Genomic DNA, 20131 nt, shown 5'->3' on the forward strand with positions numbered 1-20131 from the left:
GGTGTCCAAGAGTTTTCTTACTAGAATCTCTGACCAGAGGCTCGTCAAAGATATAAGCTCTACCTACAAAAGGTCCAGAGCAAAAATGTTTATTAGAAAAAGGTGAGACTTCTTCAAACACACCTTTTTTTTGCTTTTTACATCCCCTGTGGTTGTCATATATTCAGCCTGTTGTGAAGAAAGTCAGAGCATTTACATCTCTAACAGTTAAGTGGCTTATTGGGTTCTGACCCCTTTGCTAATCAGTGGCTACAACAGGGTTCACCAGAACCAAGAGGCACAGAAAGGAAGGCCAGGTCACAGTGTTTATTGAGGGTAGAGTTGTTAACCAGTTGCTTCCTGCTAAATCCCAGATGCATTTTGTAGGATAACACTTTCAAAATGGATTGAGTAAAGCCACTTCTGCTTTACTTTCTCATAAATTACTTTTCTCTCTTTGCTTATAACATAGTGCCTACTCTTGGAATTCAGGATGATCTTCCCAAGAAAATTTTATTTCTTAGCTAATTATGTCTTCCTGGAGCAATATTACATGTTGGAGGTTGTAAATAGAGCATATTCAACCGTGGTCAAATCTAATTTCCCCTACTCTGTGTCTGTACCCAAGCAGCTGAACGTGGCTGGAAAAAGACTCAACCACCCTGACTGCTCTCACTTGAAATTTATGTTCACTAAGCTCAAGTGGTGCTACTTGGCCATCTCGTTCCATTTCTTTCATCTGTTTCCCATCTTCTTCTCTCGCCTCAATCCTCCAACAACTCCTCCTCCTCATTTCTCAAATATCAGCTTTCTTTGCTCCTGTGAAAAATATTTCAATTCAGAAGAGAATTCCCATACCCGCCCCCACCTCTCAACATCCGTGACCATACCCTCTGCCTTCTCTGTTACTCTCCATGAGTGTGTGCTCCCGAGGAAGCCCCCTCCAGTCGTGCCCGATCCTACATCCTTTTTCCTCTCGTTTACCAAGGGCACCTCTTCTGTAGTCTTTCCGCCTATTCCGGCATCATTAGTTTTTCCCTCTTGACTGGATCAGTCCATCCACATGCAAATGTGCTGCAACATTTCCTATGTTAAACACACACACACACTCATGCACACGCTCACTCTCATACACACACCCGCCTCTCTTCTGACCCCATCTCTCCCTCCAATCACTGTTCAATTTCTCTACAATAAAACTATTTGAAAGCATCATCTGTATAGGCTGTTTTCAGTTTCTCTTTGGAATTCACTCCCCATCCTGAACCACACCTCCAGAATTGATCCTGTCAAGGTCCCCTTCGCTTCCAAATTGCTAAATCCAGTGGTCAAACCTGAATTCTCACCTTGGTTGACCTTCTGCAGCATTTGACATGGTTAATACTTCTCTCTTGCTGGGAGCACTTTTTAAACTTGCCTTCCAAAGCACTGCTGTCTTTTTTGCTGAGCTCTCCTCGGTGTCCTTTGCTGGTTCCATCTCACTTCCTTCACCGCTAAATGTTGGAATGCTATAGAGCTTTGGTGATGGGACACCTTTTCTCTCTTAACTCACTCACTCTTGGGGTGATGCTAGATCCTTTCATGCTGTGTCTGCCCCACTTGTACCCCTTCAAACTCACCTCTACACACAGAAGACAGCTTGCTGGGACCCTTTCTTCTGACTCTGCTTGGGGGCAAGGGTGGGGGGCTTTTACAGGTCCAGAGTGTATGGGGGGAGGAAGCTCGAAGTGCTAGAGAGTTAATGCTCCCAGAACAGCTCTCAACCAAAGATGAATGACAACTTGGTGGGTAATTAACCCAGCTTTCTGATCCCTTAGTTAGGATACTTTTGACGCCTACTCTACACCCTCTCACAGAATTCTCTCTTGTGACAAATTTCAGTTGCCTCCTGGGATAACTTATAACACCCCTTTTATTGACTTTCTTCCTTTCCCTGTATCATTTCTCTTCTCTACTGGCAATTCTTGGACTCTCTTCCCAAGTAAACCACTCACATTCTTGCCAGGGTCAGCTTCTAGGGGAACCCAAACTAAGACAAATACTGTGTATATGTCAGTGACTCCCATATTTATTTATATCTCCAGTACAAACATCTCCCAGATTCTAGAGCCATATATCCAACAGCCCTCCCCCCGGGATCTGTACGGATGCATTTCAAACTTAATGTGGCCAGAAGTGAGCCCCTGATTTCCCCTCCAAACTGGCACTTCTCCAGTTGATGTGGTTTGGACTGCACCCTTCCTTTCACATGCACTTTTGTTGTAGGATTGTCGGTTCCCCAAGCCCCTAAGCATGCTCCTTCCTCTGGCCTTTGCGCTTTTTTTTTTTTTTTTCCCCCCACCAGCTGGAGCATTCTTATTCCAAATACCTGCATGGTTTGCTTCTTTAAAGTCCCTGGAGTTCCCATCATGGCTTAGCAGTCACGAACCTGACTAGGATCCATGTGGACATGGGTCCAATCCCTGGCCTTGCTCAGTGGGTGAAAGGTTCCAGCATTGCCGTGAGCTGCGGTGTAGGTCACAGATGCAGCTCGGATCCTTTGTTGCTGTGGCTGTGGTGTAGGCTGGCAGCTGTTCCTCTAATTTGACCCCTGGCCTGGGACTTCCATATGCCGCACCTGCGGCCCTAAAAAAAAAAGTCTCTCCTGAAATGTCACCTTATAAATAAGAGTCTTCTTTATGGAATATGAGATGCATGTTCCCTGATCTTTTTTTCGCCCAGCTCCCTTTCTCCTGCATGCTGCTTTTCTCAGACTCCTAGGCTAGCTGGCTTCTGGTTGGAGTCAATAAACGGGAATGGCATGAGACTGGAGAGTGGGAGGAGGGAAATGGGAAGGGAGGGGTATTTTCTCCTGTCTCCGGTGACAGCAAATCTTTCCTATGGCTCTAGTTCCTTTTGAGCTAGATTCTAGCTTCTTCCAGGTCACTCCAGCCTCCAGGATCTGAGAGCACAGTATATTTCCTTTGTCCCTGCTGTGTAGGAATGGTAGTGGCTTCCAGCTGTTACTGATTTCTAGGTTTCTTTACTGTTACTTAGTTGGCCTCTCAGGTCTTCCAATATTCATGTAAGCAACTCTCTCCATTAAATTCTTCCCTTTTAGAATACTCAGACCCATTTCTGCTTTATTCATTGGATCCTGACTGACACCTTGTATTAGTTTCATTCCCAAAGGGAAATTTGTAATTTGAGGAGAGTTTAATAAAAGAATTATTTACATAGGTGTTGGTTTGGTTTTAGAAAAACAACAAGGATTTGTGCAGTACCTCTTGGCCAGTAACAGTATCTAATACATAGAAAACCCCCAAAGAAGCCACAGGCAAACAACCATTACCACATCTAATAAAGGAAGCAAAGTTGCAAAGTACAAGATCAACACTCAGAAAGTTAGTTGTGTTTCTATATACCAGCAGTGAACAAATTGTAAAGAAAATTAAGAAAACAATTTTATTTACTGTAGCATCCAAAAGAATAAAGTAACTAGGAACCCCGATGCAACCCCTAGCCTGGGAACTTCCATATGCCATGGGTACAGCCCTAAAAAGACAAAAAGAAAGAAAAGAAAAAAAAAGAAATCATATGTTCCGGAGAATCAATATATTCTCCTGAAAAAGAAATTTTGAGTCTAAAACGCTGGGAAGTTAACAGAAACTAACACTGGTGAGTTATATGGCTTGTGGGTTATTTTTGCAAAGAAAACTACAGCATACATATCTGCTGTGGTGTTTTGTGGTTGCTATGCTCTGCTGCTTAGAGGGGTTTCCATGATTGGATGTCTTGGGCCTTAGTCTGATATCTCTATACCATTGCGCTGCGTTTATTTTTTTCACTTAACAAGAATTACCATATTGTGATAGGCTAAAATGGAGAAAGTTAACTTAACAAGATGGAATGTCACGGGCATGAGAAGTCCTTTACTCAGATCTAGAAAAACAAACAACTGTCCAAGATCTGGGTGGGAGAGAGATAGTTTAACAGTGTCACATGGGGAAAAAAAGAAAAAAGGCTCAGGGCTTTCCATTGGCTGTAAGCTAAATATGAGTCAAGAGCAAGTTGTGGCTTTTTAAGAAAACAAAACAAAATAAAACCCTAAAGAAATCTTAGCTTGGACAAACAGAATTGTAGTATCTAGGCCAAGGTGAAGAAACCCTTTTGTTTCTCCTTCACTCAGCAGCCCTTCCCAGGGGCACTGAGAACTGCGGAAGCATTGGGTCAAAGAGGGACAGCACCGAGCCACAGGGGTCCAGAGGAAGGGCTGGGCAGAGCGGGCTGAAACCGTCCGCTTGAGGAGGGTCTGCAGGAATGGGGAATATGGTGAGGGGTACACTATAGCTTTCATTGTCTGCGCTGGGCAAGGGGTGTTCAAAGAGGGAGTTCATAAGAGAGAAATTGCTTACTCTGTGCCACTCCCTTCTTTAGAAAAACATCAGAAAGGGAACTTAATATTGAGTGTCTGCTCCGTGCCAGGAAGTGATAACCACTTTACACGTGTGGGTACATCACCTCCTTGCACCAGCTCTCTGAGACAATCATGGATGTGCTTCTGACACCTTAGCAGCATTCAGATAACTCTCTTCCATTTGAAGATCAAGTACGGGGAACGTATATGCTTGTTATTCTAAGCACGGTGTTTTGATACTGGGTGGCTCCAGTATTCCACTTGAAGGCTGAGCAGTCAAGTTCAGTAGAAAAAGGGCCTTTGCTCCCAGGATCTGACACAGTGGTGCTCTGTTCATCTTTCTGTACTCAGACCAGGAGCAGACGGGGGCAGGGTGGTAGGTGGACTTCAAGGAAAGGGAGATTTGTTGGAGGCTGCCAAGTCTAGGTGTGGTGCCTGAGTATCAGGCTTCTGCCACCTTCCAGCCCAGCTGTTGCTGGCTCTCTGTGTTTGCCAGGTAGCTCCTATCCGAGGAGTATGGTGTAGCCACCTCCACTGGATCCTTCACTGCTCTGCTTCAGCATTTACCTGCCCACTGGGTCCTTAGCAGAGTCTTACTCCCACTTGCTCTATCTTGAGATTCTGTTTATAAACAAGAACTTGAAGATCATATTCAAGAAACTGTTTGAAAAATACTAGGGAAGGTATTTGAATTTCAAACAATTCCTCCTGTGCCTCCGTATGAAATATAAAGCCTGCTTCCTGCTGTCCAGGACTCTCCAGGTACAGGTCAAACTAAGAAAACACTGAGTGTGTCAGGATACTGGTGTCTCCCTCACGAACACAGGGAACAAAATACGTTACATCTACATACGTGCATAATATGTGAACTGGACTTAGAGGGTGAGAAGTTTTCTGTTACATCCCGGCATGAGAGGTAATGTCATGCTTGCCATTACATTCCTTGTGTCATCTAAACTGAATTTCTCATCCCCAGTATAACCCTACTATGTCTTCTCTTATTGTTCTACTCAGAAAGACTTCTTTCTCTGTATCTTTCAAAATCATACTCGGCCCTGAAAAGCCCTTTTTAATTATCATCTCCTTCATGAGACCTTCTCTGATCCGCAACCCCCACTTCGTGGATGAGATTTTCCTTTCAGAGGGCTCGTAGCACACGACTAAGACCTTTGTACGGCCCTTATGTTATTACTTCTCACCCTCTAAGATCAGTTCACATATTACGCACGTATGTAGATGTAACATATTTTGTTCCCTGTGTTCGTGAGGGAGACACCAGTATCCTGACACACTCAGTGTTTTCTTAGTTCTTAGTGCATAATAACTCATTGTAACCCACGCCCTAAATGGAAAAAAAACAACTCGAAGATCTAGAAGGTAGCAACACAGTGCGTGCACAGTGCTGCACTTCAGCACTTGAGCAGCTGGTTATTCGAACCCTCTGTAACTGATCATGTATAATGAGGAAACATCTCTCTTTTTCTTTTAGCTTTTCCTTCAAAAACACTGTTGGCTCGCCATTCCCTGTCCCTTGGAGCGACCATGGGGAGATCCAGTGACTCTATTCATTTTCTGTTCACTCTTGGATATTGAAACAGTCTTTTTGGGTATTAAAAGGTGCTCTCTAGCTAAAAATTCCAAATTGTCAGGTAGTTCAAAGTATGTTCCCTTCCTCAGCTCCAAACTGATTTTGGGTTTGAGGATTTACCAGTGAGAAGAGCCACGTGGTCTATTCTCTCACTCTTCTTGCTCTTTGCTTTCTCCTCCCCCAGCTCATCCTGCCAAGGGCACCTGAAGCCACTCCTAATAAACTCTTAGACTATCTCCTCAAAGTTTGGAAAAAATAATGCCTCCAGTACATGAGATGGCGAGATGGTAGAAATTCCTCAGCAGAGAAAGGAGTCAGGGGCTTAGAAAGGTGGGCATGTTAGACCTGACTCATTTGTGCAGCACCAGAGACTCACCAGATGACTGTGTTTCTCAGGAAGGTGAGTGAACACTCTCCACTAAAGCTGCAAGGAGTGCTTCATGAGGGAGACGCCAGTATCCTGACACACTCAGTGTTTTCTGTCCTCCATAGGCTGTGGTTGAAGGCCAAGGAGGAAACACTGCTGGGAAAACTGGGCTCCCTGGTGTCATGGAGATGCTAGTCTGAAGTAGCAGAAGCAGGTTGATGGCATATAATTATCAGAGTGAAGGCAGGATTTGCTGCATTAATTTGCTGCATTGATTTGCTGCATTGATTGCCACAACAGGGCTCTAGGAAGACAGGTTGATGCAATTATTCTAATGGATAACAAGACCAGAGTGACAACCAGGGGGCCTTGGCCCATGGGTATCTGTGCCAAATACAAACCATGATTTCCTAGGAGCAAGATATAAGGATAGGGAGTTGCTTAATTTATATCCAAAAAAGATCTTGAGTCGGTCAATACCACAATGTAAAATCATGCTCTCTTGTTTAGTTTGAAAAGTTAAAGTGTGTTTTAGACTTAGCTGTTGATTGAAGGGCTATATCCCTTTGAAAGAGGCCCTGAAATACCATCGCAAGTAGTTATCATAGCAAAGAGCAGTCCCTTCTCAAATATCTCAAACATCTCCATAGCTTTTTTGTTGTTGTTGTTGTTGTTGTTGTTGTCTTTTTAGGGCTGCACCCACAGCATATGGAGTTTCCCAGGCTTGGTGTTAAATCAGAGCTACAGCCTTCAGCCTATGCCACAGCCACAGCAACGGAGGATCTGAGCTGTGTCTGCAACCTACACCACAGCTCACAGCAACAGCAGATCCTTAACCCACTAGGCAAGGCCAGGGATCAAACCCGAAACCTTGGTTACTAGTGAGATTCATTTCCTCTGTGCCACAAGGGGAACTCTGACTTTATTTTTTATATTTCCTGTGCATATCCTTCATGTCAAAACAAGAAGAGTGAACTTCAGATGTTGCCCTTTTAAGTCACTGTAGAATATGGTTTGTTTTGTTATTGAATTATATTTATTAGGCAGTGACACTGTAACTGTGCTAAAAAATGCATAAGTCAACATTACCAGGTTAAGCACGCCTCACAATATTCCACACTCACAGGAAAGCAATAGTCAGAAAAATTAGGAAATTAAAAACGGAATTTCTCATTATAGCAGAATTTCTTCACAAGAATTAAAAATATAAATGAGGCTGCAAACTAAGTTTCTAGGTGGCTCGCTTGTTATCAATCATGGAAAGCCATTTACCAATGGTAACTTAATTAGGTGGTCTTTGACTATAAAAGCTGAAAAATTATGTCCAGAGAAAATATACATGTTTAAGATGATCAGCCTTTTGGTAAGAACACTTGGTCAGAGTTGAAGACCCTGGTAGCAACATCAGTAGCTAGCTTAAAAAAAAAAAAAAAAGAAAAAAAAAAAAGCTAATGATTCTGAGTATTTTTCATTGTATCTTGACGAATTGACAGATGGTACTAACACAGATCAGCTGTTGTTTACCTGAGGTGTCAATGCCAAGTTGACTATTCTATGACTAGTTTGTGTGGAACTGCAAGCAAGAACTTCCTTCCTTCCTCCCTCCCTCCCTTCCTTTCTCCCTCCCTTCTTCCTTCCTTCCTTCCTTCCTTCCTTCCTACCTTCCTTCCTTCCTTCCTTCTTTCTTTCTTTCTTTCTTTCTTTCTTTCTTTCTTTCTTTCTTTTTCTTTTTTTTATGGAAGTACAATGAGTTTATTTACTCCATTCTTCTCTATTCTTTAAATAAGTCTTTATGTGAAGACCATATTGTTATGCCCAATATACAGATGATGAAGAGGAGATTGAAACTGAAATACCCCCAACAAAGTCACAAGCCTGGTCTGAGTGGTCTGAGTACATTTTTTTTTCTTTTCTTCTTCTTCTTTTTCTTTCTTTATTTCTTTTTGTTGTTGTTGTTGTTTTGTTTTGTTTTTAGGGCCGCACCCACAGAATATGGAAGTTTCCAGGCTAGGGGTCAAATCAGAGCTACAGCTGCTGGCCTAAACCACAGCCACAGCAATGGAAGATCCAAGCCACCTCCCCAGCCTACCCACAGCTTGTGGCAATGCTGGTTCTCTGACTCACTGAACAAGGCCAGGTATCAAACCCGCATCTTCAAGGATACTAGTCCTCATGGGTTCATTTCCGCTGTGCTCTCTCCTTCCTTCCTTCCTTCCTTCCTTCCTTCCTTTCTCTCTCTTTCTCCCTCTCTTTCTTTCTTTTGTCTTTTTAGGTTTGCACCCAAAGCATATAGAAGTTCTCAGGCTAGGGGTCAAATCAAAGCTATAGCCGTGACCCCACACCACAGCTACAGCAACACAGGATCCGAGCTGCATCTGCAACCTACACCATGGCTCACAGCAACACTGGATCAGGTCCTTAACCCAATGAGAGAGGCCAGGGATCAAATCCATGTCCTTATGGATCCTAGTCGGGTTCATTACCACTGAGCCACAACAGGAACTCCAAGAATATTTTCAAATAAGTTGAGACAATCGCTAATTTAATACAATCTGAAGTGGAATCTGCTAAGATGTATATTGGTGATAAAAATCTGTGTGGAGCAGAAACAGTGTTGGACAAATTTACAAAGTTTGTGGAAAAGTAAGATGTTAAAGACTGATTATTCATTGTATGACTCATTAGCAGATACTTCACAGAAAATATCTGACTCTCTCATGAGTTATTGAAATAACACTATAAAAACTTAATTTTTTCACTCTTGTGGACTTGTCTTCAGTTCTATGAACTTTTGTCAGCAGTAGAAGCTGAATATCCTGACTTACCGAATTAAATGGTAGTTTGATAGCTTAGTAATAGTAAAATTTAATTGTTTTTTTTTGTTTGTTTGTTTTTAAACTCAAACTTGAAACTGAACAAGAGAAACTACCCTCAGCCACTATCATTTAACACTGAATGACTTTGGAAAGTTTTTGCTAAATTTTAGGTGGAATGTGGTATTAAGAGTTTTTACCTTTCAGAGATATATACTGATATATTTCCAGATGAGAGGATACCATTATTATTATTATTATTATTATTATTGCTTTTTAGGGCCGCACCCACAGCATATGAAGGTTCCCAGGCTAGGGGGTGAATCAGAGCTACACCTGCCGGCCTATACCACAGCCACAGCAATGCTGGATCCTTAACCCACTGAGTAAGGCCAGGGATTGAACCCACAACCTCATGGTTCCTAGTCCGTTGTGCCACGATGGGAACTCCCAGATGAGAGGATACTATGTTTGGAGCTTGCTTCAAAATAATTGGGAGGGGGAATGGAAAGCAAGGGGATACAGGTGAAGTTGTACTGGCTATAAAATGATAACTAAAGCTCAGCAATCTGTACATTACATTCAATATACTATTTTTATACAATTCTGTATATGTTTGAAATTTTCCATGACAAAAAGTTAGGAAAAAAAATGAACAGTATCTATGATCATAGTTGACGAAGAAATCACCTGATAAGTTGGTTGCCCTGCAAAGATGTCTTAAGAAGGAAGAGGCGATCAGAGTAGTCATCAGTGTTCAAGGCAGCAGTCAGCCCCTCAGGCAGCTAGGCGTCTGGGGAGCCACTCCGCACTTTGGCTGTTGAGCTAATGAGCCACATAGAAGGTAAATCAGAGGGTCAGCAGGAATGAGCCATGCACATGATTGGGGTGAGCTCTCAGCGGAAATGTAGGATCCTACTAAGTGAGGAATGAAAAGCCCTTTAGAAACTCTCTGCCCTTTAGGGAGCAGAGAGTGGAATGCTTCTGGGTTGGCCAAAGACCCAGCTGACCAAGAACAGGGTAGCCAAGAGCAGGGCTACCTAAGAAGCTGGTGTGCAGAAATTACAAGCTTCCTGGGAGAAATATGGGAAAGTACAGTAACTAACTTCCAAAAACATTTACAAACTCAAAAAGAAGAAAAGCTTGGAGGTTACAGAAACTTGCCTGATATCAAGGGAAGTTGAATTGCCTAAAACCAAGGCACTTCCTCTTTCATGGGCCACCTATTCTTTTAAGAATTTAGTGTTTTTTTGTGGTTTTTTTTGTTTGTTTGTTTGTTTTTTAATGAGAGAAAATAAACAAGTGTTCACAAGTATAAAATTTTGTACTTGATTTCAGGACCTCCCCGAAGCCTGGGCTCCATGAACCACATGTTCAGGACTCCTGGATGAAAACCTTCCTCACGGAAAGTTGACAGTGGAAGTCAGAAGAGCATTTCTGCTTACGGTGTGTCCGTTTCAGGCAGTGAGTACATAGCGACATTAAGGATATTTTCCTGCCCTAGAAGGATATACATGAAATTGCAAAGGACCAGGTGTGGGAGATGTGCCCGGTGGCGATGTGTTGGAGCAGTCACTGAAAGGCTGAAAACGGCTACTTAGCTTGAGAAAGCCAAATATTTAAACCATATCTCATTTAAAAGTTTAGTGGCCACTTCCCAGCCATCATCTCCACTCCATCCCCTACAATCCCCACTGGTGATTTTTCAACATTCAAATCAATTCAACCAACTTTTGTAGACAATGTATTAGTAGGTGTGGTCTCCCTTGCCTCTCTCCTAACTTGGATACCATAGGCATGTGAAGTGACAAAGGACCACTGGGTGGCAGCAGAGTCTCTACTAAACTGTCCACCCATTTGGTCACCAAGTCCAGTGTGGTAATTGTTACTTATGATGGGAGCCTCAAGTTTGAAGGGGCAGTGGACTTAAAGGATAGACCATAAAGGGTGATGAGTCAGCAGAGGGCAAGAAGATCTTGACCTTCATATAATGTAAACCAGAGAAGTGGCTAGACCAGCAATGGGGTGGCAGGGTTTCATACCTACACACGTGGGCAGTCTCCTGCTTTGAAACATCCCCTGTCCAACTGCTTTGAAGCTCTTTTTAGTTAAGAGTCATTCACTTAATGCCAGCAAGCCTCCTGGATTCCTTTGCTCTTAATTGCGTTGCAATCCCCAGTGCTAGATGGAATCAACGCTTCTGTCTCTCTCCTGGGCAGCCAGGCTCCTGCAGAAAGTTACAGAAGTCTGCATGTCAGATCAACTCTAAATCCGTAATGTGTAACCTCAGTGGTAACCTCAAGGCTGCTCAAGTTTCCTCTTTTCATCCTTAGTTAACTCCCTGGGGCATTACTCATAGAAGCAATTCCAAGCCTCATCCATTCCCTGAAACCCCTTACTGCATGTCAGTTCCTCAGCCACATTAGAGGACCTCACATCCTCCTTTGTCCGGAGAACTGGGACCATCCGTCCGGTCCTCGTCTGCAGTCTCTCTCCACCATAGACAGGGCACAGCCCTGCAGAGTCCTCTGCGGTACATTCCTTGAGTTGAATGGGAAAGACGTCAAAAATTCCACCCCCTTCAATGCAAAGTAAGAAACCAGGTGTCTCTCTCCATCTCATGTTTGGATCCATGTACTCCTCTGAATGATATGTTCCTGTCTTAGCTCAAACTGACAGAAAATCACAGCCTGGGTGGCTTAATCAACAAACATTTATTTCTCACAGTTCTGGAGGCTGGCAAGTCCAGGATCAAGGTGCTGGCCAGTTTGGTTCCTGGTGAGCCCCTTCTTCTGGGCTTGTAGACAGCTGCCTTCTCCCTGTCTGTCTTTCCTTGGGCTCATTCAGAGCGAGAGAGGGATCTCTCTCTTCTTCTAACAAGGCCACTAATCCCATCGTGAGGGCTTCACCTTCATGATCTAATCTAACTCCCCGTCTCATCTCCCAATACCATCCCATTGCGGGTTAGAGTCTCAGCATATGAATCTGGGGGAGATAGTCAGTCTAGAACAGCTGCAACAGTTCTGTAGCTGTTCAGTTAATAGTTTGAAAGCACTGTTTGTTGTATATTTTAGAGATTAAGCCCTTGTCAGTTGCATTGTTTGAAACTGTTTTCTCCTATTCCATGGGTTGTCTTTTTGGGATTTTTTTACGGTTTCCTTTGCTGTGCAAAAGCTTGTCAGTTTGATTAGGTCCCATTGGTTTATTTTTGTTTTTATTCCTGTTGCCTTGGGAGACTGACCTGAGGAAACATTTGTATGGTTGATGTCAGAGAATGTTTTGCCTGTGTTCTCTTCTAGGGGCTTGATGGTATCTTGTCTTATGTTTAAGTCTTTAAGCCATTTTGAGTTTATTTTTGTGCATGGTGTGAGGGTGTGTTCCGGTTTCATAGCATAGGACTATGGCAGCTATAGCCAATATATGTAGGGATTTCACAGGTGTTAACCAAGTCCCAGATCATACTGCTCACCATAGGAAAGAGGAGTTCCGAGGACCAGGAAAAACAACTTTCTGTGGAAAGCTGGCATAAGATGGTGGCTAGGGTCCCAAAGAACCATCCTGCCTGGGTTTAGATGCTAATTTTTTTTATAGAACAAAGAGGGGGAAGTGAGGAAGTAGAGTAAAAAAGACAGTAGACTGTTGCACATAGTTCCTGATTCAGGCCAGACTTAGGAGGCTACCTGTCAATTTCCTCTTTCCTACCCTCATTCTTCATTCATAGGTGGACCTGGCCAAGATGTTCCCTGCAGGCTAAACAGAGGTATTTTAGCTTAATGCTTAAGGCAGAGGCAGGGTTCCTAGAGATGGGCCTTTATGTTTACTTTAAAGGCAACATGCCTTTAGTGGATTAATTTGCAGCAAAGGCAATAGAATACAAAGGTTAAAGTAAAAGAAACAGATCCAATATGGAGTCATATTTGTTCTTCCCCTTACACAAGGATCAGGATAAGACCTGATCACTGTGGTCACAGCATACGGAATTGAGACGTACAGGTGGACGATATAGGAAGGCACGTTCTTACCTCAGCATGGGAGAGACATCTTTGAACACAAGATTTTTCTAAGTACTAGTTAGCAGAAGTGAATTCCTGGTCACTAGAGGAGGTTGGGCTTTACCCGACTGTGATGTCAAAGACCCGGAAGACCCTCAGTGCCTCTAAGACCCACCAGCATTGAGAGCCCCTGAGTCCAGCCTGGCTGGCACCAGGTGACTCTCTTAAATCAGCCCTATCATTTCAGCCACAGCCCAAAACACACAGCCGTACATTAGCCTTGGGGCTCAGCTGCTGCCTCCGGCCCACTTCACCCACAGAAGCAGGGCAAAGCTCCAGGGAGACAAAACCTATTTGTTTGGCAGAGCTTGTACAGCCTGCAGCTATGAATGTGTCGCTTTTCAACTGGTAGATTGGCAGACAGAAGAAAAGCAAAGAGAATTTTGCTCACCATCCAGTTCAACAGAGATTAACCCTGCGCAGCCAGTGGCTGACAGACAGTGCATCCTGTACTCCAGACAGCAGAGATAAAGACGATAACAGGATGAAGCACTCAGTGCTCCAGACACGGGAGACGAAGATGATAACGGGAAGCTCTGTGCTTCGGCCAAGCAGGCCCCTTAGATAGTTCGATGTATATCTCCGGAAAGGTTGTAATGAGTCCAGCTGCTTGCATTTTCCCAAAAATAGTGAAGCACTAAAATCATTAACCTGAGATGTCTGGTCTTTGTAACTAGCAGCATTCTTTCACTCGGATGCACACTTGACTGCACGTATTCCCCAGCCCCCCAGCAATCATGTGAACTAGTCTCCCTACCCCCACCCCTTTGGAGCAGTTTCTCAGAGGTACCCAGAGGCCACGTTCTCCCGGGCTGTAGTCCTCAGTAAGACCCGGAATAAAATTGAACTCACACCTCTCATCTGGTGTGGTTTTCTTTCAGTCCACAGATTCATAGTGGATGATGTTGAAAGGCCCTTGATTAGGATAAAGCAAGTGTTTAAAATCCTTGTCTGGGTGCTTGGCTTCCGGCTTATAGGTATAAATGAAACGAGTTACATACAGTACATTAGAACACAACGATTACAGTAATTTCCGTTGTCAAATATCACCTGTTGGTTTAGAAATAAGCAAACCCGAAAGAAGTTCCATGCTTAAAGTGCTAGAATTAGAGCAGAAAGGAGTACAGAGATGTATTTTCCTGCAGTCATTTTTGTCCTCTGAAAGCTCAAGCAGAAATTAGGAAATCAGTTCAGGAGATCCAGGGGCCTGTAGGACTAGCTTGTTTCCAGTCGTTGCCAGGAAGTGAAAAGCATGGGGTGCAGGAAGATCCCCCTTGGAAGCTGCATAATCTGCGAGGCAGGTAGAAGAGAGCGAGCTAGAGTTGTGGGTTCTAACTTCTATCTACTAACCTATTTCTATTTCTGGACTTTTAAGAAAATACTTGCATGAAGCATCTGTTTGGGTGATGTGTGTGTGGCTTTATTACTATAATTAACACCAGGAAAAAGAGGTTGTGAGGACAAAGAATGTGGTAGGGCTTGTGGATATTTTTGATTTTCAGAAGCCTGCACCCTCTTAAGACTCTGTTGCCTTTGCCTTGGTGGGAGAGAGTGACAGCAACAGGTCTGAACGCCAACAGAAAAAAAGCCAGAGCCCTGACTCCAAAGAGCAGGTGAGGAGAATGCACATACAAAGCTGTAGCCGAAACTCAGCCTTTATACACCGGCACCAGTTAAGTCTCAGAGACAGAGTTCTGGATGAAGCAGAAAGAACAGCTTTATTACTTTGCCAGGCAAAGGAGGACACAGCACACCTCAACACTGTGTCCTGTCCTGAGAGGGGATAGCAAGGGGTTTTATAGGTCTAGCTCAGAAGACGGGGTTATAGATTAAGGAGTCGATATTATTCTTGACCCATAGATCATTCCAGTTGTCAATTCTTGTGTCAGTCCATCTGGTGATGGTTTCCGGTTGTCTTTGGTCAAGGTTATCCTTCCTTGACCTTTTCTCTGGAAAGAAGATGGCTTGTGGGGAAGCGGTGTTAGGAAGTGTTTCAATTACAAAGGAAACCACTAGGTGCAGTAGAACTCTAACTAGAAAGCCATCATTCGTAAAAGAAAGCGATTAAGTCAGGAAGAGGTCATTTGTAAAAAGCTGGACACTAGGCACGATATAACTCTAACTAGAAAGTCATCATTAGTAATAAGTTAGTGGACCAAGGCAGGGCTTAACATCATGGAGACTGTTTTGGCTAACTTTTAGCTGTAACAATAGTTCCTAATCATTAACTCTTGAATCAGCCTTTTGAGACTGAGGGAAGGCCTGGGAGGCTAAAGGGAAAAAAACCTTTTCCCTTCGGGGCTTGGACATGGTTTCAAGGTCATGGTGTGGGGAACTGGACCAACGATGCAGCCGTAGCTGAGGTTGTATTCGGATGTGCTAGTGCCAAGTGCAGGGGAGCCGTAGAAGGCAGTGGGGCTGCTCAAAGAGTGGAACCTCATGACCTTGTTTCTGGGCACGTCCAGAGACTGATGCTTGTATGGTTACCAAGATAAGTAAAAAAACAAAAAAAAAGATCCAGGGTGATTTTTTTTTTTTTCAAACAGAAACCAGAAAGTTAGTCACTATGTATTTATTATGTGCTGAATTCTAGGAGATGTAAAAATAATAAATATTAGTTGCTTTAATTTTTTAAAAACTCATTATAAACCCTGATTATTGCCAAATAAAGGAAGATCATCATCTTTTTGTAACCACAAGGTCAACAGAACCTTGACAAAGCCTTTGGGATTTCTGTATACTTTGAAACATCTCAATGATATTCTTAATACACTGTAGAAAGGAATACTGCCTTTTTCTGTCCTCTGAGCTTCAGCTTTGCCATATTTATACACAATTTGTCTGACAGCTTCTCAGACCAGCTTTATAACTTACTTAAATTCAGTTGCATTTCTTCCTGGTTAACAATTTCCTCCTGGTTTCCATTTTAAAAACCGATATCCTAAAGGAGAGAAACCTTTTTGCTTGGTTTTCATTTAATTTTTTTTAATATTCAAAATAAAACAAAATGGATTTTTTAAAAGAATGTATGAGATTTTTCCCCCCAAAATCATTTCTTTTAAATTCTCTTGGGACTCTAACTTGCCTTTCGCTGGATCCTTAACCCACTGAGCAAGGCCGGGCATGGAGCCCACAACCCCATGGTTACTAATCAGATTCATTAACTGATGAGCCACGATGGGAACTCTGCCTTTCTTGTTTTCTCGATTCACAAACGATCTTTCCTGATTCCTTTTTTTCTTCTTTTGAAGTAATTGAAGAAATAATTGCAGAAATAGTACAAAGAGCTCTTTTTTTTCTGAGTATTTTGAGAGTAATTTGTTGGTGTGATACCCCACCACCCTTGATTATTTTAGTATGTGATTTTTACAAAGACTTACGTCTATACATTTTGACCATGCAAATGAGGAAATTAACTGGAATACATTAATGTCATTTAATTTCAGACCCCATTCAAGTTTTAATCATCTGTCCCAAGAAAATGTCTTTTATTGCAGAAAGATCCAGTTCAAAATCCTGCACCACATTTATTTATCATGTCTTTTTGTATTTCTCAGTCTCATAGAGTTCCCCCAGTCTTCTGACTTTCATAACTTTCACTATTTTGAAGATTATCAACCACTGGTTTTGATGGGCAGTTCTCATGGTGAAATTGTTTGATGTTTCCTCATGTTTATATTCAAGTTGTGCATCTTTGGCAGGGATATCACAGATGTGATGCTAGCTTCTCATTGTATCCTAGCAGGTGATACACAATTTCAGTCTGTCCTATTTCTGATAACAGTAAGTTGACCACTTGGTTGAGGTGGGGTGGTAGGCAGAAGTTTAGGATGGTCCTGTGACCTTGGCTCACAGCGTTGCTGCCATGATTTTGCTGTCATACGGCAAAAGAGAGCTTACTCGAGTGGGTGTAGTTGAATCACATCAGCCCTTAAAAAGCAGAATTTTCTCTGGCTGAGAGCAGAAGGTGAGGGCAGAGAAGTGCCAAGTGTGACAGGGCTTCAACTCCAGGAGGTCTACCTTGTTAAGTTGGAGAAGACCTGTGGCAGAGAAGTGGGATTGGCCTCCAGGACCTGAGAGTGGCCCCTCGCTGATAGCCACCAGGGAAATGGGGACCTCGGTCCTATAGCCACAAGGAACTCAACTCTGTCAACCACCTGAAACTGAGTTTGGAAGGAAAATGCTTCCCCAGAGCCTCCTGGCAAAATTCCAGCCTGGCCAATACCCTGATTTCAGCCTTGGGAGACCCTGACCTTGAGAGAACCCACCTGCACTTCTGACTTACAGCCATAAGATCATAAATGGTGATGTTTCAAGCCATTTGTGGCGATTTGTTACAGAGCAGTAGAAAACTAATACAAGAGGTATCTGCCACACTTACCCATTGTAAAGTCTCTCTTTCCCCTTAGTAACTGTCATAACTTGGGCTGCTATAACAAGTTACTATGGGCTAGAGGTGACTTAAACAACAGGAGTTTATTTCTTACAGTTCTGGAGGCTGGGAACGTCAAGATCAAGATGCCAGCCTATCTAGTGTCTGATGAGAGCCCACTTTCTGGTTTGCAGATGGCTATCTTCTTGTTGTATCCTCATATGGCCGAGAGGGGGAGAGAGTGTACAATATCTCTTGTGTCTTCTTATGAGGGCACTAATCCCATTCTTGAGGGTTATATGAAGGCAGAGGGGCAGAGATTGGAGTGATGCAGCTACAAGCCAGGGAGCCCTGAGGATTGCTGGCAACCACCAGAAACTAGGAAGAGACAAGGAAGGATTCTTTCCTAGAGCCAGCAGAGGGAGCACGGCCCTTCTGACAACTTGATTTTGACTTCCTGCCTCCAGAACTGTGAAAGAATAGGTTTCTGGTGTTTTGAGCCACCAAATTTGTGGCAGTTTATTACAACAGCCCTAGGAGAGCTAATACATACACTAAGGAAGAAGTAAAAACTAGAATAATCAGAATATTGCTGCCAACCAGACAAGAGCACAGGTTATGAATTCTATTTATAAGTAAATATAGGAAAGTCATTATCTATGACTTTTTAGGATTCTTTTGAGGGCGAGGCAGTGGGGTATTGTTTTTCCAATGATGATAGCTCAAGGTCCCTGAGAGGCTGACATACAGGCTATCTTTAGCCCTGATTCTTGCCTGCGCTTTTAGCATCTCTTGACTCATAGGGAATAGTACCATAGCCATTCTCCTCCACACGTGCTTCTCTGGCCTTCTTAAAGCTGTGTCCCGGTAGAAAGCAGAGCCTTGGGCACACGACTTATCATTAAACCCTGTTCTGAGGTGCCAGGAGCAAAAGCAGGGTATACTGTGCGTGATCCCTGCACACCAAGGGGTTGGGCAGACCACCTATGCAACCCCTCCAGCCTAAGCCACGCTTCTACCCCTACCCACACCCCATTCAAGGAACCAATTAGCCTTCCAGCCCACTCAGGGAGTGAGCAGGAACACCTGCTACTTGTCGTCTCTCCCTCGTGCCACAGCCCAGTAAGGCTTGAATTTCTTGTCTGGCCTTTTATCAATTTCCTTTGATTAAAGAGTCCAAGAACCTGGGGTGGTAACACCACGCCCGGGCTCCCTACTTCCCGTGATCAGCTCCCTTCCTCTTCCGCACCCTGCCTCGCCATCCTCCCCTCACTGTTACTCCCCTTCCTCTCGCCCCAGAGATAAGGCAAGTTCATCTCATAGTCAAAAGAGTTAATTTAACACACACCTCTAGTGTAGACCTTAGACTGGATGCAGGTTTAGTTGATGACTGCGGTGGCTTTATTCCCAGCAAGCCAAAAACTGAACAAATTCTCGGGTGGATTCATTGTGTTCGTTAGGATTATGAGATTGAAGACTCAGAGGCCTGCAGAGTTCTCATGACTTGAGATGTAAATATGAAAAATAAAATCAGGGAACACTGAGTTGCTTTTTGTAATTTTTTATTGTTTAATTTTTGCTTTTTTTTAGGGCTGCACCCATGGCATATGGAAGTTCCCAGACTAGAGCTACAGCTGCCAGCCTATGCCACAGCCACAGCAACGCCAGATCCGAGCCGAGTCTTGCCACTATGCCACAGCTCATGGCAACACCAGATCCTTAAACCACACTGATCGAGGCCAGGGATCAAACCTGTATCCTCAAGGATACCAGTTGGATTCATTTCTGTTGAGCCACGACAGGAACTCCCAAGAAGTTGCTTTTTTGAATACAGCATTTCTCCATATTAGCATTTTAATTTACCTTGGTTTGGTTAAGTTCAAGTGGGGAAAAAAAGTCATATAACTTATTAATGGGAACCTAATCTTTTTATTGTATATCTGGGCTTTTCAATCAAGGAAATTGTAATTATAATCACATGAAGGAAAACAAATTTACATTTTAAAAGCACACAAAACAACCCCATAGATTATTGATGGATGTATAAATCAATAGCAAAAATATTAAAATGTGGATGGGAAGTGTGACATCATATGCTGTACCTTACAAGGCCCATGAAGTAAAAACAAAATGATTGACTGAGAACTGCAAGCTAGCCTTGCGGAGTACCAGAGAAGCGAAGATGTGGGAACAATTTGCTCACAGCCCCTTCCACTGATACCCCAGATGAGTGATGGTGGCCAGAATGGTGGGGCCCAGGGCCTCCCGGGGATGGAAACAACTTCCTAACAACCCCTTTGACTGAGCATCATGCAGGCATAAGCTCACTGAGGGACTAGAATGACCGACCATAAACTCTGGACATCACAGGCTGAAAGTCCACCATGTATAATATACAGAACCCCCCAGCATTGCATGTATTGCTCACAAAAAGGCATGAAGGACCGTCACATCTGCGCAGAGAACCCTTGAAATTCCCCCTTATTTTCCACCAGTCATTTCCGAGCCCCGCCCCATTCTTGCTCCTCATTTCCACTCAGTGAGATGCCCCACTCAGAAGCCCA

General features: G+C 43.4%; 1 protein-coding gene across 5 annotated transcripts in view; it reads left to right on the plus strand.

Moving 5' to 3' along the window:
* The window catches only part of AKR1B1 (aldo-keto reductase family 1 member B), a 158807-nt gene that overhangs the window by 32272 nt on the left and 106404 nt on the right, over window positions 1–20131 (plus strand). For all 5 annotated transcript variants that reach the window (XM_085004812.1, XM_021078498.2, XM_085004811.1 and 2 more), the window contains exon 2: window positions 10482–10607. The gene's annotated coding sequence lies outside the window, so the exon portion shown is untranslated. The remainder of the gene's footprint in view (window positions 1–10481; window positions 10608–20131) is intronic.

The sequence above is a fragment of the Sus scrofa genome, chromosome 18, assembly GCF_054392235.1.
Source record: "Sus scrofa isolate SSC_HxYL_T2T_F1_AM1 chromosome 18, Sscrofa_HxYL_maternal_Yorkshire_Landrace_v2.0, whole genome shotgun sequence".
NCBI lineage: Eukaryota > Metazoa > Chordata > Mammalia > Artiodactyla > Suidae > Sus > Sus scrofa.